The 19886-nt window shown below is 45.7% G+C and overlaps 39 non-coding genes and 1 pseudogene across 39 annotated transcripts; all 40 read right to left on the bottom strand.

The window, feature by feature from the left end:
* Positions 1-17: 17 nt before the first annotated feature.
* LOC125606092 lies at positions 18-138 on the bottom strand (annotated as a pseudogene).
* A 381-nt stretch (positions 139-519) lies between these two features.
* LOC125606024 lies at positions 520-638 on the bottom strand. The gene has a single exon (XR_007337441.1). It is a non-coding gene; the product is annotated as a 5S ribosomal RNA (ribosomal RNA).
* Positions 639-1019: 381 nt separating this feature from the next.
* On the bottom strand, positions 1020-1137 carry LOC125606081. The gene has a single exon (XR_007337499.1). It is a non-coding gene; the product is annotated as a 5S ribosomal RNA (ribosomal RNA).
* A 378-nt stretch (positions 1138-1515) lies between these two features.
* On the bottom strand, positions 1516-1634 carry LOC125606097. Its single transcript, XR_007337514.1, has one exon. It is a non-coding gene; the product is annotated as a 5S ribosomal RNA (ribosomal RNA).
* Positions 1635-2019: 385 nt separating this feature from the next.
* Positions 2020-2136, bottom strand: LOC125606079. Its single transcript, XR_007337497.1, has one exon. It is a non-coding gene; the product is annotated as a 5S ribosomal RNA (ribosomal RNA).
* A 381-nt stretch (positions 2137-2517) lies between these two features.
* On the bottom strand, positions 2518-2638 carry LOC125606076. The gene has a single exon (XR_007337494.1). It is a non-coding gene; the product is annotated as a 5S ribosomal RNA (ribosomal RNA).
* Positions 2639-3019: 381 nt separating this feature from the next.
* LOC125606108 lies at positions 3020-3138 on the bottom strand. Its single transcript, XR_007337525.1, has one exon. It is a non-coding gene; the product is annotated as a 5S ribosomal RNA (ribosomal RNA).
* A 379-nt stretch (positions 3139-3517) lies between these two features.
* Positions 3518-3635, bottom strand: LOC125606082. Its single transcript, XR_007337500.1, has one exon. It is a non-coding gene; the product is annotated as a 5S ribosomal RNA (ribosomal RNA).
* Positions 3636-4013: 378 nt separating this feature from the next.
* LOC125606119 lies at positions 4014-4132 on the bottom strand. The gene has a single exon (XR_007337536.1). It is a non-coding gene; the product is annotated as a 5S ribosomal RNA (ribosomal RNA).
* Positions 4133-4511: 379 nt separating this feature from the next.
* On the bottom strand, positions 4512-4629 carry LOC125606083. The gene has a single exon (XR_007337501.1). It is a non-coding gene; the product is annotated as a 5S ribosomal RNA (ribosomal RNA).
* Positions 4630-5012: 383 nt separating this feature from the next.
* Positions 5013-5130, bottom strand: LOC125606072. Its single transcript, XR_007337490.1, has one exon. It is a non-coding gene; the product is annotated as a 5S ribosomal RNA (ribosomal RNA).
* A 383-nt stretch (positions 5131-5513) lies between these two features.
* LOC125606073 lies at positions 5514-5631 on the bottom strand. Its single transcript, XR_007337491.1, has one exon. It is a non-coding gene; the product is annotated as a 5S ribosomal RNA (ribosomal RNA).
* A 382-nt stretch (positions 5632-6013) lies between these two features.
* LOC125606084 lies at positions 6014-6131 on the bottom strand. Its single transcript, XR_007337502.1, has one exon. It is a non-coding gene; the product is annotated as a 5S ribosomal RNA (ribosomal RNA).
* Positions 6132-6522: 391 nt separating this feature from the next.
* LOC125606130 lies at positions 6523-6641 on the bottom strand. Its single transcript, XR_007337547.1, has one exon. It is a non-coding gene; the product is annotated as a 5S ribosomal RNA (ribosomal RNA).
* A 383-nt stretch (positions 6642-7024) lies between these two features.
* Positions 7025-7143, bottom strand: LOC125606030. The gene has a single exon (XR_007337447.1). It is a non-coding gene; the product is annotated as a 5S ribosomal RNA (ribosomal RNA).
* A 382-nt stretch (positions 7144-7525) lies between these two features.
* Positions 7526-7644, bottom strand: LOC125606041. The gene has a single exon (XR_007337458.1). It is a non-coding gene; the product is annotated as a 5S ribosomal RNA (ribosomal RNA).
* Positions 7645-8024: 380 nt separating this feature from the next.
* LOC125606061 lies at positions 8025-8143 on the bottom strand. Its single transcript, XR_007337479.1, has one exon. It is a non-coding gene; the product is annotated as a 5S ribosomal RNA (ribosomal RNA).
* A 384-nt stretch (positions 8144-8527) lies between these two features.
* On the bottom strand, positions 8528-8646 carry LOC125606052. Its single transcript, XR_007337469.1, has one exon. It is a non-coding gene; the product is annotated as a 5S ribosomal RNA (ribosomal RNA).
* A 383-nt stretch (positions 8647-9029) lies between these two features.
* On the bottom strand, positions 9030-9148 carry LOC125606063. The gene has a single exon (XR_007337481.1). It is a non-coding gene; the product is annotated as a 5S ribosomal RNA (ribosomal RNA).
* A 379-nt stretch (positions 9149-9527) lies between these two features.
* Positions 9528-9646, bottom strand: LOC125606074. Its single transcript, XR_007337492.1, has one exon. It is a non-coding gene; the product is annotated as a 5S ribosomal RNA (ribosomal RNA).
* Positions 9647-10029: 383 nt separating this feature from the next.
* Positions 10030-10148, bottom strand: LOC125606085. The gene has a single exon (XR_007337503.1). It is a non-coding gene; the product is annotated as a 5S ribosomal RNA (ribosomal RNA).
* A 381-nt stretch (positions 10149-10529) lies between these two features.
* On the bottom strand, positions 10530-10648 carry LOC125606091. Its single transcript, XR_007337509.1, has one exon. It is a non-coding gene; the product is annotated as a 5S ribosomal RNA (ribosomal RNA).
* Positions 10649-11031: 383 nt separating this feature from the next.
* Positions 11032-11150, bottom strand: LOC125606093. The gene has a single exon (XR_007337510.1). It is a non-coding gene; the product is annotated as a 5S ribosomal RNA (ribosomal RNA).
* A 390-nt stretch (positions 11151-11540) lies between these two features.
* On the bottom strand, positions 11541-11661 carry LOC125606077. Its single transcript, XR_007337495.1, has one exon. It is a non-coding gene; the product is annotated as a 5S ribosomal RNA (ribosomal RNA).
* A 386-nt stretch (positions 11662-12047) lies between these two features.
* On the bottom strand, positions 12048-12166 carry LOC125606045. Its single transcript, XR_007337462.1, has one exon. It is a non-coding gene; the product is annotated as a 5S ribosomal RNA (ribosomal RNA).
* A 384-nt stretch (positions 12167-12550) lies between these two features.
* Positions 12551-12669, bottom strand: LOC125606094. Its single transcript, XR_007337511.1, has one exon. It is a non-coding gene; the product is annotated as a 5S ribosomal RNA (ribosomal RNA).
* Positions 12670-13053: 384 nt separating this feature from the next.
* Positions 13054-13172, bottom strand: LOC125606095. Its single transcript, XR_007337512.1, has one exon. It is a non-coding gene; the product is annotated as a 5S ribosomal RNA (ribosomal RNA).
* Positions 13173-13553: 381 nt separating this feature from the next.
* Positions 13554-13672, bottom strand: LOC125606096. The gene has a single exon (XR_007337513.1). It is a non-coding gene; the product is annotated as a 5S ribosomal RNA (ribosomal RNA).
* Positions 13673-14055: 383 nt separating this feature from the next.
* LOC125606098 lies at positions 14056-14174 on the bottom strand. The gene has a single exon (XR_007337515.1). It is a non-coding gene; the product is annotated as a 5S ribosomal RNA (ribosomal RNA).
* A 380-nt stretch (positions 14175-14554) lies between these two features.
* Positions 14555-14673, bottom strand: LOC125606046. Its single transcript, XR_007337463.1, has one exon. It is a non-coding gene; the product is annotated as a 5S ribosomal RNA (ribosomal RNA).
* Positions 14674-15049: 376 nt separating this feature from the next.
* LOC125606086 lies at positions 15050-15167 on the bottom strand. Its single transcript, XR_007337504.1, has one exon. It is a non-coding gene; the product is annotated as a 5S ribosomal RNA (ribosomal RNA).
* Positions 15168-15550: 383 nt separating this feature from the next.
* On the bottom strand, positions 15551-15669 carry LOC125606099. Its single transcript, XR_007337516.1, has one exon. It is a non-coding gene; the product is annotated as a 5S ribosomal RNA (ribosomal RNA).
* Positions 15670-16053: 384 nt separating this feature from the next.
* Positions 16054-16172, bottom strand: LOC125606100. Its single transcript, XR_007337517.1, has one exon. It is a non-coding gene; the product is annotated as a 5S ribosomal RNA (ribosomal RNA).
* Positions 16173-16551: 379 nt separating this feature from the next.
* On the bottom strand, positions 16552-16670 carry LOC125606101. Its single transcript, XR_007337518.1, has one exon. It is a non-coding gene; the product is annotated as a 5S ribosomal RNA (ribosomal RNA).
* A 382-nt stretch (positions 16671-17052) lies between these two features.
* LOC125606102 lies at positions 17053-17171 on the bottom strand. The gene has a single exon (XR_007337519.1). It is a non-coding gene; the product is annotated as a 5S ribosomal RNA (ribosomal RNA).
* Positions 17172-17553: 382 nt separating this feature from the next.
* LOC125606103 lies at positions 17554-17672 on the bottom strand. The gene has a single exon (XR_007337520.1). It is a non-coding gene; the product is annotated as a 5S ribosomal RNA (ribosomal RNA).
* A 384-nt stretch (positions 17673-18056) lies between these two features.
* LOC125606078 lies at positions 18057-18177 on the bottom strand. Its single transcript, XR_007337496.1, has one exon. It is a non-coding gene; the product is annotated as a 5S ribosomal RNA (ribosomal RNA).
* Positions 18178-18561: 384 nt separating this feature from the next.
* Positions 18562-18685, bottom strand: LOC125606090. The gene has a single exon (XR_007337508.1). It is a non-coding gene; the product is annotated as a 5S ribosomal RNA (ribosomal RNA).
* A 384-nt stretch (positions 18686-19069) lies between these two features.
* Positions 19070-19188, bottom strand: LOC125606104. Its single transcript, XR_007337521.1, has one exon. It is a non-coding gene; the product is annotated as a 5S ribosomal RNA (ribosomal RNA).
* A 384-nt stretch (positions 19189-19572) lies between these two features.
* On the bottom strand, positions 19573-19691 carry LOC125606105. The gene has a single exon (XR_007337522.1). It is a non-coding gene; the product is annotated as a 5S ribosomal RNA (ribosomal RNA).
* Between the last annotated feature and the right edge of the window lie 195 nt (positions 19692-19886).

Consider the following 19886-nt stretch of genomic DNA (forward strand, 5'->3'; position numbering starts at 1 on the left):
AAATAAAATAATAAAAAGGGGTGCAACACGAGGACTTCCCGGGAGGGTCACCCATCCTAGTACTACTCTCGCCCAAGCACGCTTAAATAACTGCGGAGTTGATGGGATCCGTGCATTAGTGCTGGTATGATCGCACCCGTTAGTACATCTCTCGCGTTTCCATATATCATTTGTTCGGCGGCAATCCAAGTGTAAGGCCGTGGGGCCCACATGATTTTGTGATTTTTTTTTTCAGCGAATAGTGCATCGAGGTTAATGGCGTTAAGAAAGCATCAAAAAACCTGAAAATCCGATTGGGATCCTTTTTTACGTCCTTAACTTTCTGCAGCCGTTTGAGGGTCAAAACGGCTGAATTTGGGCCCGAAAAATTGCCACCCCCTATTCACCGCCCTTTATGGTTTCTGGGCCTTTCCGAAATGGTGCTATGGGCGACGTAGTTCCTCACGGTTCAAAAGTTATGAGGTTTCCAAGTTTAGACTCGTTTTAGGCCGAATAATAAAATAAAAATAATAATAAAAAGGGGTGCAACACGAGGACTTCCCGGGAGGTCACCCATCCTAGTACTACTCTCGCCCAAGCACGCTTAACTGCGGAGTTCTGATGGGATCCGGTGCATTAGTGCTGGTATGATCGCACCCGTTAGTACATCACTCGCGTTTCCATATATATTTGTTTCGGCCAATCCAAGTGTAAGGCCGTGGGGCCCACATGATTTTCTGATTTTTTTTTTCAGCGGAATAGTGCATCGAGGTTAATGGCGTTAAGAAAGCATCAAAAACAACCTGAAAATCCGATTGGGATCTTTTTTTACGTCCCTTAACTTTCTGCAGCCCGTTTGAGGGTCAAACGGCTGAATTTGGGCCCGAAAAATTGCCACCCCTATTCACCGCCCTTTATGGTTTCTGGGCCTTTCCGAAATGGTGCTATGGGCGACGTAGTTCCTCACGGTTCAAAAGTTATGAGGTTTCCAAGTTTAGACTCGTTTTAGGCCGATAATAAAAAAATAAAAATAATAAAAAGGGGTGCAACACGAGGACTTCCCGGGAGGTCACCCATCCTAGTACTACTCTCGCCCAAGCACGCTTACTGCGGAGTTCTGATGGGATCCGGTGCATTAGTGCTGGTATGATCGCACCCGTTAGTACATCACTCGCGTTTCCATATATCATTGTTTCGCGGCCAATCCAAGTGTAAGGCCGTGGGGCCCACATGATTTTGTGATTTTTTTTTTCAGCGAATTGCATCGAGGTTAATGGCGTTAAGAAAGCATCAAAAACACCTGAAAATCCGATTGGGATCTTTTTTACGTCCCTTAACTTTCTGCAGCCCGTTTGAGGGTCAAAACGGCTGAATTTGGGCCCGAAAAATTGCCACCCCTATTCACCGCCCTTTATGGTTTGGGCCTTTCCGAAATGGTGCTATGGGCGACGTAGTTCCTCACGGTTCAAAAGTTATGAGTTTCCAAGTTTAGACTCGTTTTAGGCCGAATAATAAAATAAAAATAATAATAAAAAAGGGGTGCAACACGAGGACTTCCCGGGAGGTCACCCATCCTAGTACTACTCTCGCCCAAGCACGCTTAACTGCGGAGTTCTGATGGGATCCGGTGCATTAGTGCTGGTATGATCGCACCCGTTAGTACATCACTCTCGTTTCCATATATCATTTGTTTCGGCCAATCCAAGTGTAAGGCCGTGGGGCCCACATGATTTTCTTGTTTTTTTTTCAGCGGAATAGTGCATCGAGGTTAATGGCGTTAAGAAAGCATCAAAAACAACCTGAAAATCCGATTGGGATCCTTTTTTACGTCCCTTAACTTTCTGCAGCGCAGCCCGTTTGAGGGTCAAAACGGCTGAATTTGGGCCCGAAAAATTGCCACCCCTATTCACCGCACATTATGGTTTCTGGGCCTTTCCGAAATGGTGCTATGGGCGACGTAGTTCCTCACGGTTCAAAAGTTATGAGGTTTCCAAGTTTAGACTCGTTTTAGGCCGAAAAATAAAATAAAAATAAAAAAAAGGGGTGCAACACGAGGACTTCCCGGGGTCACCCATCCTAGTACTACTCTCGCCCAAGCACGCTTAACTGCGGAGTTCTGATGGGATCCGGTGCATTAGTGCTGGTATGATCGCACCCGTTAGTACATCACTCGCGTTTCCTATATCATTTGTTTCGGCCAATCCAAGTGTAAGGCCGTGGGGCCCACATGATTTTTTGATTTTTTTTTTCAGCGGAATAGTGCATCGAGGTTAATGGCGTTAAGAAAGCATCAAAAACAACCTGAAATCCGATTGGGATCCTTTTTTACGTCCCTTAACTTTCTGCAGCCCGTTTGAGGGTCAAAACGGCTGAATTTGGGCCCGAAAAATTGCCACCCCTATTCACCGCCCTTTATGGTTTCTGGGCCTTTCCGAAATGGTGCTATGGGCGACGTAGTTCCTCACGGTTCAAAAGTTATGAGGTTTCCAAGTTTAGACTCGTTTTAGGCCGAATAATAAATAAAAATAATAATAAAAAGGGGTGCAACACGAGGACTTCCCGGGAGGTCACCCATCCTAGTACTACTCTCTCGCCCAAGCACGCTTAACTGCGGAGTTCTGATGGGATCCGGTGCATTAGTGCTGGTATGATCGCACCCGTTAGTACATCACTCGCGTTTCCATATATCATTTGTTTCGGCCAATCCAAGTGTAAGGCCGTGGGGCCCACATGATTTTGTGATTTTTTTTTTCAGCGGAATAGTGCATCGAGGTTAATGGCGTTAAGAAAGCATCAAAAACAACCTGAAAATCCGATTGGGATCTTTTTTACGTCCCTTAACTTTCTGCAGCCCGTTTGAGGGTCAAAACGGCTGAATTTGGGCCCGAAAAATTGCCACCCCTATTCACCGCCTTTATGGTTTCTGGGCCTTTCCGAAATGGTGCTATGGGCGACGTAGTTCCTCACGGTTCAAAAGTTATGAGGTTTCCAAGTTTAGACTCGTTTTAGGCCGAATAATAAAATAAAAATAATAATAAAAGGGGTGCAACACGAGGACTTCCCGGGAGGTCACCCATCCTAGTACTACTCTCGCCCAAGCACGCTTAACTGCGGAGTTCTGATGGGATCCGGTGCATTAGTGCTGGTATGATCGCACCCGTTAGTACATCACTCGCGTTTCCATATATCATTTGTTTCGGCCAATCCAAGTGTAAGGCCGTGGGGCCCACATGATTTTGTGATTTTTTTTTTCAGCGGAATAGTGCATCGAGGTTAATGGCGTTAAGAAAGCATCAAAAACAACCTGAAAATCCGATTGGGATCCTTTTTTACGTCCCTTAACTTTCTGCAGCCCGTTTGAGGGTCAAAACGGCTGAATTTGGCCCGAAAATTGCCACCCCTATTCACCGCCCTTTATGGTTTCTGGGCCTTTCCGAAATGGTGCTATGGGCGACGTAGTTCCTCACGGTTCAAAAGTTATGAGGTTTCCAAGTTTAGACTCGTTTTAGGCCGAATAAAAATAAAATAATAATAAAAAGGGGTGCAACACGAGGACTTCCCGGGAGGTCACCCATCCTAGTACTACTCTCGCCCAAGCACGCTTACTGCGGAGTTCTGATGGGATCCGGTGCATTAGTGCTGGTATGATCGCACCCGTTAGTACATCACTCGCGTTTCCATATATCATTTTTCGGCCAATCCAAGTGTAAGGCCGTGGGGCCCACATGATTTTTGTGATTTTTTTTTCAGCGGAAAGTGCATCGAGGTTAATGGCGTTAAGAAAGCATCAAAAACAACCTGAAAATCCGATTGGGATCCTTTTTTACCCTTAACTTTCTGCAGCCCGTTTGAGGGTCAAAACGGCTGAATTTGGGCCCGAAAAATTGCCACCCCTATTCACCGCCCTTTATGGTTTCTGGGCCTTTCCGAAATGGTGCTATGGGCGACGTAGTTCCTCACGGTTCAAAAGTTATGAGGTTTCCAAGTTTAGACTCGTTTTAGGCCGAATAAATAAAATAAAATAATAATAAAAAGGGGTGCAACACGAGGACTTCCCGGGAGGTCACCCATCCTAGTACTACTCTCGCCCAAGCACGCTTAACTGCGGAGTTCTGATGGGATCCGGTGCATTAGTGCTGGTATGATCGCACCCGTTAGTACATCACTCGCGTTTCCATATATCATTTGTTTCGGCCAATCCAAGTGTAAGGCCGTGGGGGCCCACATGATTTTTTTTTTTTTTCAGCGGAATAGTGCATCGAGGTTAATGGCGTTAAGAAAGCATCAAAAACAACCTGAAAATCCGATTGGGATCCTTTTTTACGTCCCTTAACTTTCTGCAGCCCGTTTGAGGGTCAAAACGGCTGAATTTGGGCCCGAAAAATTGCCACCCCTATTCACCGCCCTTTATGGTTTCTGGGCCTTTCCGAAATGGTGCTATGGGCGACGTAGTTCCTCACGGTTCAAAAGTTATGAAGTTTCCAAGTTTAGACTCGTTTTAGGCCGAATAATAAATAAAATAATAATAAAAAGGGGTGCAACACGAGGACTTCCCGGGAGGTCACCCATCCTAGTACTACTCTCGCCCAAGCACGCTTACTGCGGAGTTCTGATGGGATCCGGTGCATTAGTGCTGGTATGATCGCACCCGTTAGTACATCACTCGCGTTTCCATATATCATTTGTTTCGGCCAATCCAAGTGTAAGGCCGTGGGGCCCACATGATTTTCTGATTTTTTTTTCAGCGGAATAGTGCATCGAGGTTAATGGCGTTAAGAAAGCATCAAAAACAACCTGAAAATCCGATTGGGATCCTTTTTTACGTCCCTTAACTTTCTGCAGCCCGTTTGAGGGTCAAAACGGCTGAATTTGGGCCCGAAAAATTGCCACCCCTATTCACCGCCCTTTATGGTTTCTGGGCCTTTCCGAAATGGTGCTATGGGCGACGTAGTTCCTCACGGTTCAAAAGTTATGAGGTTTCCAAGTTTAGACTCGTTTTAGGCCGAATAATAAAATAAAAATAATAATAAAAAGGGGTGCAACACGAGGACTTCCCGGAGGTCACCCATCCTAGTACTACTCTCGCCCAAGCACGCTTAACTGCGGAGTTCTGATGGGATCCGGTGCATTAGTGCTGGTATGATCGCACCCGTTAGTACATCACTCGCGTTTCCATATATCATTTGTTTCGGCCAATCCAAGTGTAAGGCCGTGGGGCCCACATGATTTTTGATTTTTTTTTTCAGCGGAATAGTGCATCGAGGTTAATGGCGTTAAGAAAGCATCAAAAACAACCTGAAAATCCGATTGGGATCCTTTTTTACGTCCCTTAACTTTCTGCAGCCCGTTTGAGGGTCAAAACGGCTGAATTTGGGCCCGAAAAATTGCCACCCCTATTCACCGCCCTTTATGGTTTCTGGGCCTTTCCGAAATGGTGCTATGGGCGACGTAGTTCCTCACGGTTCAAAAGTTATGAGGTTTCCAAGTTTAGACTCGTTTTAGGCCGAATAATAAAATAAAAATAATAATAAAAAGGGGTGCAACACGAGGACTTCCCGGAGGTCACCCATCCTAGTACTACTCTCGCCCAAGCACGCTTAACTGCGGAGTTCTGATGGGATCCGGTGCATTAGTGCTGGTATGATCGCACCCGTTAGTACATCACTCGCGTTTCCATATATCATTTGTTTCGGCCAATCCAAGTGTAAGGCCGTGGGCCCACATGATTTTGTGATTTTTTTTTTCAGCGGAATAGTGCATCGAGGTTAATGGCGTTAAGAAAGCATCAAAAACAACCTGAAAATCCGATTGGGATCCTTTTTTACGTCCCTTAACTTTCTGCAGCCCGTTTGAGGGTCAAAACGGCTGAATTTGGGCCCGAAAAATTGCCACCCCTATTCACCGCCCTTTATGGTTTCTGGGCCTTTCCGAAATGGTGCTATGGGCGACGTAGTTCCTCACGGTTCAAAAGTTATGAGTTTCCAAGTTTAGACTCGTTTTAGGCCGAATAATAAAATAAAAATAATAATAAAAAGGGGTGCAACACGAGGACTTCCCGGGAGGTCACCCATCCTAGTACTACTCTCGCCCAAGCACGCTTACTGCGGAGTTCTGATGGGATCCGGTGCATTAGTGCTGGTATGATCGCACCCGTTTAGTACATCACTCGCGTTTCCATATATCATTTGTTTCGGGCAATCCAAGTGTAAGGCCGTGGGGCCCACATGATTTTGTGATTTTTTTTTTCAGCGGAATAGTGCATCGAGGTTAATGGCGTTAAGAAAGCATCAAAAACAACCTGAAAATCCGATTGGGATCCTTTTTTACGTCCCTTAACTTTCTGCAGCCCGTTTGAGGGTCAAAACGGCTGAATTTGGGCCCGAAAAATTGCCACCCGCCTATTCACCGCACCGCCCTTTATGGTTTCTGGGCCTTTCCGAAATGGTGCTATGGGCGACGTAGTTCCTCACGGTTCAAAAGTTATGAAGTTTCCAAGTTTAGACTCGTTTTAGGCCGAATAATAAAATAAAAATAATAATAAAGGGGGTGCAACACGAGGACTTCCCGGGAGGTCACCCATCCTAGTACTACTCTCGCCCAAGCACGCTTAACTGCGGAGTTCTGATGGGATCCGGTGCATTAGTGCTGGTATGATCGCACCCGTTAGTACATCACTCGCGTTTCCATATATCATTTGTTTCGGCCAATCCAAGTGTAAGGCCGTGGGGCCCACATGATTTTGTGATTTTTTTTTTCAGCGGAATAGTGCATCGAGGTTAATGGCGTTAAGAAAGCATCAAAAACAACCTGAAAATCCGATTGGGATCCTTTTTTACGTCCCTTAACTTTCTGCAGCCCGTTTGAGGGTCAAAACGGCTGAATTTGGGCCCGAAAAATTGCCACCCCTATTCACCGCCCTTTATGGTTTCTGGGCCTTTCCGAAATGGTGCTATGGGCGACGTAGTTCCTCACGGTTCAAAAGTTATGAAGTTTCCAAGTTTAGACTCGTTTTAGGCCGAATAATAAAATAAAATAATAATAAAAAGGGGTGCAACACGAGGACTTCCCGGGAGGTCACCCATCCTAGTACTACTCTCGCCCAAGCACGCTTAACTGCGGAGTTCTGATGGGATCCGGTGCATTAGTGCTGGTATGATCGCACCCGTTAGTACATCACTCGCGTTTCCATATATCATTTGTTTCGGCCAATCCAAGTGTAAGGCCGTGGGGCCCACATGATTTTGTGATTTTTTTTTTCAGCGGAATAGTGCATCGAGGTTAATGGCGTTAAGAAAGCATCAAAAACACCTGAAAATCCGATTGGGATCCTTTTTTACGTCCTTAACTTTCTGCAGCCCGTTTGAGGGTCAAAACGGCTGAATTTGGGCCCGAAAAATTGCCACCCCTATTCACCGCCCTTTATGGTTTCTGGGCCTTTCCGAAATGGTGCTATGGGCGACGTAGTTCCTCACGGTTCAAAAGTTATGAAGTTTCCAAGTTTAGACTCGTTTTAGGCCGAATAATAAAATAAAAATAATAATAAAAAGGGGTGCAACACGAGGACTTCCCGGGAGGTCACCCATCCTAGTACTACTCTCGCCCAAGCACGCTTAACTGCGGAGTTCTGATGGGATCCGGTGCATTAGTGCTGGTATGATCGCACCCGTTAGTACATCACTCGCGTTTCCATATATCATTTGTTTCGGCCAATCCAAGTGTAAGGCCGTGGGGCCCACATGATTTGTGATTTTTTTTTCAGCGGAATAGTGCATCGAGGTTAATGGCGTTAAGAAAGCATCAAAAACAACCTGAAAATCCGATTGGGATCCTTTTTTACGTCCCTTAACTTTCTGCAGCCCGTTTGAGGGTCAAAACGGCTGAATTTGGGCCCGAAAAATTGCCACCCCTATTCACCGCCCTTTATGGTTTCTGGGCCTTTCCGAAATGGTGCTATGGGCGACGTAGTTCCTCACGGTTCAAAAGTTATGAGTTTCCAAGTTTAGACTCGTTTTAGGCCGAATAATAAAATAAAATAATAATAAAAAGGGGTGCAACACGAGGACTTCCCGGGAGGTCACCCATCCTAGTACTACTCTCGCCCAAGCACGCTTCACTGCGGAGTTCTGATGGGATCCGGTGCATTAGTGCTGGTATGATCGCACCCGTTAGTACATCACTCTCGTTTCCATATATCATTTGTTTCGGCCAATCCAAGTGTAAGGCCGTGGGGCCCACATGATTTTGTGATTTTTTTTTTCAGCGGAATAGTGCATCGAGGTTAATGGCGTTAAGAAAGCATCAAAAACAACCTGAAAATCCGATTGGGATCCTTTTTTACGTCCCTTAACTTTCTGCAGCCCGTTTGAGGGTCAAAACGGCTGAATTTGGGCCCGAAAAATTGCCACCCCTATTCACCGCCCTTTATGGTTTCTGGGCCTTTCCGAAATGGTGCTATGGGCGACGTAGTTCCTCACGGTTCAAAAGTTATGAAGTTTCCAAGTTTAGACTCGTTTTAGGCCGAATAATAAAATAAAAATAATAATAAAAAGGGGTGCAACACGAGGACTTCCCGGGAGGTCACCCATCCTAGTACTACTCTCGCCCAAGCACGCTTAACTGCGGAGTTCTGATGGGATCCGGTGCATTAGTGCTGGTATGATCGCACCCGTTAGTACATCACTCGCGTTTCCATATATCATTTGTTTCGGCCAATCCAAGTGTAAGGCCGTGGGGCCCACATGATTTTGTGATTTTTTTTTTCAGCGGAATAGTGCATCGAGGTTAATGGCGTTAAGAAAGCATCAAAACAACCTGAAAATCCGATTGGGATCCTTTTTTACGTCCCTTAACTTTCTGCAGCCCGTTTGAGGGTCAAAACGGCTGAATTTGGGCCCGAAAAATTGCCACCCCTATTCACCGCCCTTTATGGTTTCTGGGCCTTTCCGAAATGGTGCTATGGGCGACGTAGTTCCTCACGGTTCAAAAGTTATGAAGTTTCCAAGTTTAGACTCGTTTTAGGCCGAATAATAAAATAAAAATAATAATAAAAAGGGGTGCAACACGAGGACTTCCCGGGAGGTCACCCATCCTAGTACTACTCTCGCCCAAGCACGCTTAACTGCGGAGTTCTGATGGGATCCGGTGCATTAGTGCTGGTATGATCGCACCCGTTAGTACATCACTCGCGTTTCCATATATCATTTGTTTCGGCCATCCAAGTGTAAGGCCGTGGGGCCCACATGATTTTGTGATTTTTTTTTCAGCGGAATAGTGCATCGAGGTTAATGGCGTTAAGAAAGCATCAAAAACAACCTGAAAATCCGATTGGGATCCTTTTTTACGTCCCTTAACTTTCTGCAGCCCGTTTGAGGGTCAAAACGGCTGAATTTGGGCCCGAAAAATTGCCACCCTATTCACCGCCCTTTATGGTTTCTGGGCCTTTCCGAAATGGTGCTATGGGCGACGTAGTTCCTCACGGTTCAAAAGTTATGAAGTTTCCAAGTTTAGACTCGTTTTAGGCCGAATAATAAAATAAAATAATAATAAAAGGGGTGCAACACGAGGACTTCCCGGGAGGTCACCCATCCTAGTACTACTCTCGCCCAAGCACGCTTAACTGCGGAGTTCTGATGGGATCCGGTGCATTAGTGCTGGTATGATCGCACCCGTTAGTACATCACTCGCGTTTCCATATATCATTTGTTTCGGCCAATCCAAGTGTAAGGCCGTGGGGCCCACATGATTTGTGATTTTTTTTTTTCAGCGGAATAGTGCATCGAGGTTAATGGCGTTAAGAAAGCATCAAAAACAACCTGAAAATCCGATTGGGATCCTTTTTTACGTCCCTTAACTTTCTGCAGCCCGTTTGAGGGTCAAAACGGCTGAATTTGGGCCCGAAAAATTGCCACCCCTATTCACCGCCCTTTATGGTTTCTGGGCCTTTCCGAAATGGTGCTATGGGCGACGTAGTTCCTCACGGTTCAAAAGTTATGAAGTTTCCAAGTTTAGACTCGTTTTAGGCCGAATAATAAAATAAAAATAATAATAAAAGGGGTGCAACACGAGGACTTCCCGGGAGGTCACCCATCCTAGTACTACTCTCGCCCAAGCACGCTTAACTGCGGAGTTCTGATGGGATCCGGTGCATTAGTGCTGGTATGATCGCACCCGTTAGTACATCACTCGCGTTTCCATATATCATTTGTTTCGGCCAATCCAAGTGTAAGGCCGTGGGGCCCACATGATTTTGTGATTTTTTTTTCAGCGGAATAGTGCATCGAGGTTAATGGCGTTAAGAAAGCATCAAAAACAACCTGAAAATCCGATTGGGATCCTTTTTTACGTCCCTTAACTTTCTGCAGCGCAGCCCGTTTGAGGGTCAAAACGGCTGAATTTGGGCCCGAAAAATTCCCCCCTATTCACCGCCCTTTATGGTTTCTGGGCCTTTCCGAAATGGTGCTATGGGCGACGTAGTTCCTCACGGTTCAAAAGTTATGAGTTTCCAAGTTTAGACTCGTTTTAGGCCGAATAATAAATAAAAATAATAATAAAAGGGGCAACACGAGGACTTCCCGGGAGGTCACCCATCCTAGTACTACTCTCTCCCCCAGCACGCTTACTGCGGAGTTCTGATGGGATCCGGTGCATTAGTGCTGGTATGATCGCACCCGTTAGTACATCACTCGCGTTTCCATATATCATTTGTTTCGGCCAATCCAAGTGTAAGGCCGTGGGGCCCACATGATTTTGTGATTTTTTTTTTCAGCGGAATAGTGCATCGAGGTTAATGGCGTTAAGAAAGCATCAAAAACAACCTGAAAATCCGATTGGGATCCTTTTTTACGTCCCTTAACTTTCTGCAGCCCGTTTGAGGGTCAAAACGGCTGAATTTGGGCCCGAAAAATTGCCACCCCTATTCACCGCCCTTTATGGTTTCTGGGCCTTTCCGAAATGGTGCTATGGGCGACGTAGTTCCTCACGGTTCAAAAGTTATGAAGTTTCCAAGTTTAGACTCGTTTTAGGCCGAAAATAAAATAAAAATAATAATAAAAAGGGGTGCAACACGAGGACTTCCCGGGAGGTCACCCATCCTAGTACTACTCTCGCCCAAGCACGCTTAACTGCGGAGTTCTGATGGGATCCGGTGCATTAGTGCTGGTATGATCGCACCCGTTAGTACATCACTCACTCGCGTTTCCATATATCATTTGTTTCGGCCAATCCAAGTGTAAGGCCGTGGGGCCCACATGATTTTGTGATTTTTTTTTCAGCGGAATAGTGCATCGAGGTTAATGGCGTTAAGAAAGCATCAAAAACAACCTGAAAATCCGATTGGGATCCTTTTTTACGTCCCTTAACTTTCTGCAGCCCGTTTGAGGGTCAAAACGGCTGAATTTGGGCCCGAAAAATTGCCACCCTATTCATTCACCGCCCTTTATGGTTTCTGGGCCTTTCCGAAATGGTGCTATGGGCGACGTAGTTCCTCACGGTTCAAAAGTTATGAAGTTTCCAAGTTTAGACTCGTTTTAGGCCGAATAATAAAATAAAAATAATAATAAAAAGGGGTGCAACACGAGGACTTCCCGGGAGGTCACCCATCCTAGTACTACTCTCTCGCCCAAGCACGCTTAACTGCGGAGTTCTGATGGGATCCGGTGCATTAGTGCTGGTATGATCGCACCCGTTAGTACATCACTCGCGTTTCCATATATCATTTGTTTCGGCCGGCCAATCCAAGTGTAAGGCCGTGGGGCCCACATGATTTTGTGATTTTTTTTTTCAGCGGAATAGTGCATCGAGGTTAATGGCGTTAAGAAAGCATCAAAAACAACCTGAAAATCCGATTGGGATCCTTTTTTACGTCCCTTAACTTTCTGCAGCCCGTTTGAGGGTCAAAACGGCTGAATTTGGGCCCGAAAAATTGCCACCCCTATTCACCGCCCTTTATGGTTTCTGGGCCTTTCCGAAATGGTGCTATGGGCGACGTAGTTCCTCACGGTTCAAAAGTTATGAAGTTTCCAAGTTTAGACTCGTTTTAGGCCGAATAATAAATAAAAATAATAATAAAAAGGGTGCAACACGAGGACTTCCCGGGAGGTCACCCATCCTAGTACTACTCTCGCCCAAGCACGCTTAACTGCGGAGTTCTGATGGGATCCGGTGCATTAGTGCTGGTATGATCGCACCCGTTAGTACATCACTCGCGTTTCCATATATCATTTGTTTCGGCCAATCCAAGTGTAAGGCCGTGGGGCCCACATGATTTTGTGATTTTTTTTTTCAGCGGAATAGTGCATCGAGGTTAATGGCGTTAAGAAAGCATCAAAAACAACCTGAAAATCCGATTGGGATCCTTTTTTACGTCCCTTAACTTTCTGCAGCCCGTTTGAGGGTCAAAACGGCTGAATTTGGGCCCGAAAAATTGCCACCCCTATTCACCGCCCTTTATGGTTTCTGGGCCTTTCCGAAATGGTGCTATGGGCGACGTAGTTCCTCACGGTTCAAAAGTTATGAAGTTTCCAAGTTTAGACTCGTTTTAGGCCGAATAATAAAATAAAAATAATAATAAAAAGGGGTGCAACACGAGGACTTCCCGGGAGGTCACCCATCCTAGTACTACTCTCGCCCAAGCACGCTTAACTGCGGAGTTCTGATGGGATCCGGTGCATTAGTGCTGGTATGATCGCACCCGTTAGTACATCACTCGCGTTTCCATATATCATTTGTTTCGGCCAATCCAAGTGTAGGCCGTGGGGCCCACATGATTTTGTGATTTTTTTTTTCAGCGGAATAGTGCATCGAGGTTAATGGCGTTAAGAAAGCATCAAAAACAACCTGAAAATCCGATTGGGATCCTTTTTTACGTCCCTTAACTTTCTGCAGCCCGTTTGAGGGTCAAAACGGCTGAATTTGGGCCCGAAAAATTGCCACCCCTATTCACCCGCCCTTTATGGTTTCTGGGCCTTTCCGAAATGGTGCTATGGGCGACGTAGTTCCTCACGGTTCAAAAGTTATGAAGTTTCCAAGTTTAGACTCGTTTTAGGCCGAATAATAAAATAAAAATAATAATAAAAAGGGGTGCAACACGAGGACTTCCCGGGAGGTCACCCATCCTAGTACTACTCTCGCCCAAGCACGCTTAACTGCGGAGTTCTGATGGGATCCGGTGCATTAGTGCTGGTATGATCGCACCCGTTAGTACATCACTCGCGTTTCCATATATCATTTGTTTCGGCCAATCCAAGTGTAAGGCCGTGGGGGCCCACATGATTTTTTTTTTTTTTCAGCGGAATAGTGCATCGAGGTTAATGGCGTTAAGAAAGCATCAAAAACAACCTGAAAATCCGATTGGGATCCTTTTTTACGTCCCTTAACTTTCTGCAGCCCGTTTGAGGGTCAAAACGGCTGAATTTGGGCCCGAAAAATTGCCACCCCTATTCACCGCCCTTTATGGTTTCTGGGCCTTTCCGAAATGGTGCTATGGGCGACGTAGTTCCTCACGGTTCAAAAGTTATGAAGTTTCCAAGTTTAGACTCGTTTTAGGCCGAATAATAAAATAAAAATAATAATAAAAAGGGGTGCAACACGAGGACTTCCCGGGAGGTCACCCATCCTAGTACTACTCTCGCCCAAGCACGCTTAACTGCGGAGTTCTGATGGGATCCGGTGCATTAGTGCTGGTATGATCGCACCCGTTAGTACATCACTCGCGTTTCCATATATCATTTGTTTCGGCCAATCCAAGTGTAAGGCCGTGGGGCCCACATGATTTTGTGATTTTTTTTTCAGCGGAATAGTGCATCGAGGTTAATGGCGTTAAGAAAGCATCAAAAACAACCTGAAAATCCGATTGGGATCCTTTTTTACGTCCCTTAACTTTCTGCAGCCCGTTTGAGGGTCAAAACGGCTGAATTTGGGCCCGAAAAATTGCCACCCCTATTCACCGCCCTTTATGGTTTCTGGGCCTTTCCGAAATGGTGCTATGGGCGACGTAGTTCCTCACGGTTCAAAAGTTATGAAGTTTCCAAGTTTAGACTCGTTTTAGGCCGAATAATAAAATAAAAATAATAATAAAAAGGGGTGCAACACGAGGACTTCCCGGGAGGTCACCCATCCTAGTACTACTCTCGCCCAAGCACGCTTAACTGCGGAGTTCTGATGGGATCCGGTGCATTAGTGCTGGTATGATCGCACCCGTTAGTACATCACTCGCGTTTCCATATATCATTTGTTTCGGCCAATCCAAGTGTAAGGCCGTGGGGCCCACATGATTTTGATTTTTTTTTCAGCGGAATAGTGCATCGAGGTTAATGGCGTTAAGAAAGCATCAAAAACAACCTGAAAATCCGATTGGGATCCTTTTTTACGTCCCTTAACTTTCTGCAGCCCGTTTGAGGGTCAAAACGGCTGAATTTGGGCCCGAAAAATTGCCACCCCTATTCACCGCCCTTTATGGTTTCTGGGCCTTTCCGAAATGGTGCTATGGGCGACGTAGTTCCTCACGGTTCAAAAGTTATGAAGTTTCCAAGTTTAGACTCGTTTTAGGCCGAATAATAAAATAAAAATAATAATAAAAAGGGTGCAACACGAGGACTTCCCGGGAGGTCACCCATCCTAGTACTACTCTCGCCCAAGCACGCTTAACTGCGGAGTTCTGATGGGATCCGGTGCATTAGTGCTGGTATGATCGCACCCGTTAGTACATCACTCGCGTTTCCATATATCATTTGTTTCGGCCAATCCAAGTGTAAGGCCGTGGGGCCCACATTTTATTTTTTTTTCAGCGGAATAGTGCATCGAGGTTAATGGCGTTAAGAAAGCATCAAAAACAACCTGAAAATCCGATTGGGATCCTTTTTTACGTCCCTTAACTTTCTGCAGCCCGTTTGAGGGTCAAAACGGCTGAATTTGGGCCCGAAAAATTGCCACCCCTATTCACCGCCCTTTATGGTTTCTGGGCCTTTCCGAAATGGTGCTATGGGCGACGTAGTTCCTCACGGTTCAAAAGTTATGAAGTTTCCAAGTTTAGACTCGTTTTAGGCCGAATAATAAAATAAAATAATAATAAAAAGGGGTGCAACACGAGGACTTCCCGGGAGGTCACCCATCCTAGTACTACTCTCGCCCAAGCACGCTTACTGCGGAGTTCTGATGGGATCCGGTGCATTAGTGCTGGTATGATCGCACCCGTTAGTACATCACTCGCGTTTCCATATATCATTTGTTTCGGCCAATCCAAGTGTAAGGCCGTGGGGCCCACATGATTTTGTGATTTTTTTTTTCAGCGGAATAGTGCATCGAGGTTAATGGCGTTAAGAAAGCATCAAAAACAACCTGAAAATCCGATTGGGATCCTTTTTTACGTCCCTTAACTTTCTGCAGCCCGTTTGAGGGTCAAAACGGCTGAATTTGGGCCCGAAAAATTGCCACCCCTATTCACCGCCCTTTATGGTTTCTGGGCCTTTCCGAAATGGTGCTATGGGCGACGTAGTTCCTCACGGTTCAAAAGTTATGAGTTTCCAAGTTTAGACTCGTTTTAGGCCGAATAATAAAATAAAAATAATAATAAAAAGGGGTGCAACACGAGGACTTCCCGGGAGGTCACCCATCCTAGTACTACTCTCGCCCAAGCACGCTTAACTGCGGAGTTCTGATGGGATCCGGTGCATTAGTGCTGGTATGATCGCACCCGTTAGTACATCACTCGCGTTTCCATATATCATTTGTTTCGGCCAATCCAAGTGTAAGGCCGTGGGGCCCACATGATTTTCTGATTTTTTTTTTCAGCGGAATAGTGCATCGAGGTTAATGGCGTTAAGAAAGCATCAAAAACAACCTGAAAATCCGATTGGGATCCTTTTTTACGTCCCTTAACTTTCTGCAGCCCGTTTGAGGGTCAAAACGGCTGAATTTGGGCCCGAAAAATTGCCACCCCTATTCACCGCCCTTTATGGTTTCTGGGCCTTTCCGAAATGGTGCTATGGGCGACGTAGTTCCTCACGGTTCAAAAGTTATGAAGTTTCCAAGTTTAGACTCGTTTTAGGCCGAAAAATAAAATAAAAATAATAATAAAAAGGGGTGCAACACGAGGACTTCCCGGGAGGTCACCCATCCTAGTACTACTCTCGCCCAAGCACGCTTAACTGCGGAGTTCTGATGGGATCCGGTGCATTAGTGCTGGTATGATCGCACCCGTTAGTACATCACTCGCGTTTCCATATATCATTTGTTTCGGCCAATCCAAGTGTAAGGCCGTGGGGCCACATGATTTTCTGATTTTTTTTTTCAGCGGAATAGTGCATCGAGGTTAATGGCGTTAAGAAAGCATCAAAAACAACCTGAAAATCCGATTGGGATCCTTTTTTACGTCCCTTAACTTTCTGCAGCCCGTTTGAGGGTCAAAACGGCTGAATTTGGGCCCGAAAAATTGCCACCCCTATTCACCGCCCTTTATGGTTTCTGGGCCTTTCCGAAATGGTGCTATGGGCGACGTAGTTCCTCACGGTTCAAAAGTTATGAGGTTTCCAAGTTTAGACTCGTTTTAGGCCGAAAATAAAATAAAAATAATAAAAAGGGGTGCAACACGAGGACTTCCCGGGAGGTCACCCATCCTAGTACTACTCTCGCCCAAGCACGCTTAACTGCGGAGTTCTGATGGGATCCGGTGCATTAGTGCTGGTATGATCGCACCCGTTAGTACATCACTCGCGTTTCCATATATCATTTGTTTCGGCCAATCCAAGTGTAAGGCCGTGGGGCCCACATGATTTTCTGATTTTTTTTTTCAGCGGAATAGTGCATCGAGGTTAATGGCGTTAAGAAAGCATCAAAAACAACCTGAAAATCCGATTGGGATCCTTTTTTACGTCCCTTAACTTTCTGCAGCCCGTTTGAGGGTCAAAACGGCTGAATTTGGGCCCGAAAAATTGCCACCCCTATTCACCGCCCTTTATGGTTTCTGGGCCTTTCCGAAATGGTGCTATGGGCGACGTAGTTCCTCACGGTTCAAAAGTTATGAGGTTTCCAAGTTTAGACTCGTTTTAGGCCGAATAATAATAAAAATAATAATAAAAAGGGGTGCAACACGAGGACTTCCCGGGAGGTCACCCATCCTAGTACTACTCTCGCCCAAGCACGCTTAACTGCGGAGTTCTGATGGGATCCGGTGCATTAGTGCTGGTATGATCGCACCCGTTAGTACATCACTCGCGTTTCCATATATCATTTGTTTCGGCCAATCCAAGTGTAAGGCCGTGGGGCCCACATGATTTTCTGATTTTTTTTTCAGCGGAATAGTGCATCGAGGTTAATGGCGTTAAGAAAGCATCAAAAACAACCTGAAAATCCGATTGGGATCCTTTTTTACGTCCCTTAACTTTCTGCAGCCCGTTTGAGGGTCAAAACGGCTGAATTTGGGCCCGAAAAATTGCCACCCCTATTCACCGCCCTTTATGGTTTCTGGGCCTTTCCGAAATGGTGCTATGGGCGACGTAGTTCCTCACGGTTCAAAAGTTATGAGTTTCCAAGTTTAGACTCGTTTTAGGCCGAATAATAAAATAAAAATAATAATAAAAAGGGGTGCAACACGAGGACTTCCCGGGAGGTCACCCATCCTAGTACTACTCTCGCCCAAGCACGCTTAACTGCGGAGTTCTGATGGGATCCGGTGCATTAGTGCTGGTATGATCGCACCCGTTAGTACATCACTCGCGTTTCCATATATCATTTGTTTCGGCCAATCCAAGTGTAAGGCCGTGGGGCCCACATGATTTTGTTATTTTTTTTTTCAGCGGAATAGTGCATCGAGGTTAATGGCGTTAAGAAAGCATCAAAAACAACCTGAAAATCCGATTGGGATCCTTTTTTACGTCCCTTAACTTTCTGCAGCCCGTTTGAGGGTCAAAACGGCTGAATTTGGGCCCGAAAAATTGCCACCCCTATTCACCGCCCTTTATGGTTTCTGGGCCTTTCCGAAATGGTGCTATGGGCGACGTAGTTCCTCACGGTTCAAAAGTTATGAAGTTTCCAAGTTTAGACTCGTTTTAGGCCGAATAATAAAATAAAAATAATAATAAAAAGGGGTGCAACACGAGGACTTCCCGGGAGGTCACCCATCCTAGTACTACTCTCTCGCCCAAGCACGCTTAACTGCGGAGTTCTGATGGGATCCGGTGCATTAGTGCTGGTATGATCGCACCCGTTAGTACATCACTCGCGTTTCCATATATCATTTGTTTCGGCCAATCCAAGTGTAAGGCCGTGGGGCCCACATGATTTTCTGATTTTTTTTTTCAGCGGAATAGTGCATCGAGGTTAATGGCGTTAAGAAAGCATCAAAAACAACCTGAAAATCCGATTGGGATCCTTTTTTACGTCCCTTAACTTTCTGCAGCCCGTTTGAGGGTCAAAACGGCTGAATTTGGGCCCGAAAAATTGCCACCCCTATTCACCGCCCTTTATGGTTTCTGGGCCTTTCCGAAATGGTGCTATGGGCGACGTAGTTCCTCACGGTTCAAAAGTTATGAGGTTTCCAAGTTTAGACTCGTTTTAGGCCGAATAATAAAATAAAAATAATAATAAAAAGGGGTGCAACACGAGGACTTCCCGGGAGGTCACCCATCATCTACTACTACTACTCTCGCCCAAGCACGCTTAACTGCGGAGTTCTGATGGGATCCGGTGCATTAGTGCTGGTATGATCGCACCCGTTAGTACATCACTCGCGTTTCCATATATCATTTGTTTCGGCCAATCCAAGTGTAAGGCCGTGGGGCCCACATGATTTTCTGATTTTTTTTTCAGCGGAATAGTGCATCGAGGTTAATGGCGTTAAGAAAGCATCAAAAACAACCTGAAAATCCGATTGGGATCCTTTTTTACGTCCCTTAACTTTCTGCAGCCCGTTTGAGGGTCAAAACGGCTGAATTTGGGCCCGAAAAATTGCCACCCCTATTCACCGCCCTTTATGGTTTCTGGGCCTTTCCGAAATGGTGCTATGGGCGACGTAGTTCCTCACGGTTCAAAAGTTATGAAGTTTCCAAGTTTAGACTCGTTTTAGGCCGAATAATAAAATAAAAAATAATAATAAAAAGGGGTGCAACACGAGGACTTCCCGGGAGGTCACCCATCCTAGTACTACTCTCGCCCAAGCACGCTTAACTGCGGAGTTCTGATGGGATCCGGTGCATTAGTGCTGGTATGATCGCACCCGTTAGTACATCACTCGCGTTTCCATATATCATTTGTTTCGGCCAATCCAAGTGTAAGGCCGTGGGGCCCACATGATTTTGTGATTTTTTTTTTCAGCGGAATAGTGCATCGAGGTTAATGGCGTTAAGAAAGCATCAAAAACAACCTGAAAATCCGATTGGGATCCTTTTTTACGTCCCTTAACTTTCTGCAGCCCGTTTGAGGGTCAAAACGGCTGAATTTGGGCCCGAAAAATTGCCACCCCTATTCACCGCCCTTTATGGTTTCTGGGCCTTTCCGAAATGGTGCTATGGGCGACGTAGTTCCTCACGGTTCAAAAGTTATGAAGTTTCCAAGTTTAGACTCGTTTTAGGCCGAATAATAAAATAAAAATAATAATAAAAAGGGGTGCAACACGAGGACTTCCCGGGAGGTCACCCATCCTAGTACTACTCTCGCCCAAGCACGCTTAACTGCGGAGTTCTGATGGGATCCGGTGCATTAGTGCTGGTATGATCGCACCCGTTAGTACATCACTCGCGTTTCCATATATCATTTGTTTCGGCCAATCCAAGTGTAAGGCCGTGGGGCCCACATGATTTTGTGATTTTTTTTTTCAGCGGAATAGTGCATCGAGGTTAATGGCGTTAAGAAAGCATCAAAAACAACCTGAAAATCCGATTGGGATCCTTTTTTACGTCCCTTAACTTTCTGCAGCC

Source organism: Brassica napus, unplaced genomic scaffold (assembly GCF_020379485.1).
Source record: "Brassica napus cultivar Da-Ae unplaced genomic scaffold, Da-Ae ScsIHWf_82;HRSCAF=148, whole genome shotgun sequence".
In the NCBI taxonomy this organism is placed as follows: domain Eukaryota; kingdom Viridiplantae; phylum Streptophyta; class Magnoliopsida; order Brassicales; family Brassicaceae; genus Brassica; species Brassica napus.